A 569-nucleotide genomic window follows, 5' to 3' on the forward strand; every position below is an offset into this window, starting at 1 on the left:
GCTTTTCTGATGAGAGAGTTGTTGCTATTCCTTTCTTCGATCTCCTGTTGAGTTTGTAGGTGTTCAGAATGGTTTGATCCCTATCCAGCTGAATTCCTGAGAGGAGACGAAATCCAGATCTCCTACTCCTCCGCCATCTTGCTCCCACCCCCAATTAATTGTTTTTAAAAGATTTTTATTTATCTATTTGAGAGAAAGAGAGACTGAGCACGAGCAGCGGGGAGGAGCAGGGGGAGAGGGAGAAACAGGTTTCCCGCGGAGCAGGGAGCCCGATGCGGGGCTCGATCCCAGGACCCGGAGATCATGACCTGAGCTGAAGGCAGTCGCTTAAAAGTCTGAGCCACCTAGGCACTCCTACTGCTGTGTCATTTTAACGGCAGACTCTGGCAGGAGTGTAGTGTTGGAGGAAGAGAAATTGCCTTCTGTGATTGTTACATCCATTGAAGTGGGTTTTCCTCAACCTGGGCATTATTAACATTTTGCACCAGATAATTCTTTGTTATAGGGGTGGAGGCTGTCCTGTGTATTTTAGGATGGTCAGCAACATCGCTGGCCCCTATGCACTACAT

The sequence above is a fragment of the Leptonychotes weddellii genome, chromosome 14, assembly GCF_054177405.1.
Source record: "Leptonychotes weddellii isolate Sample4059 chromosome 14, ASM5417740v2, whole genome shotgun sequence".
NCBI lineage: Eukaryota > Metazoa > Chordata > Mammalia > Carnivora > Phocidae > Leptonychotes > Leptonychotes weddellii.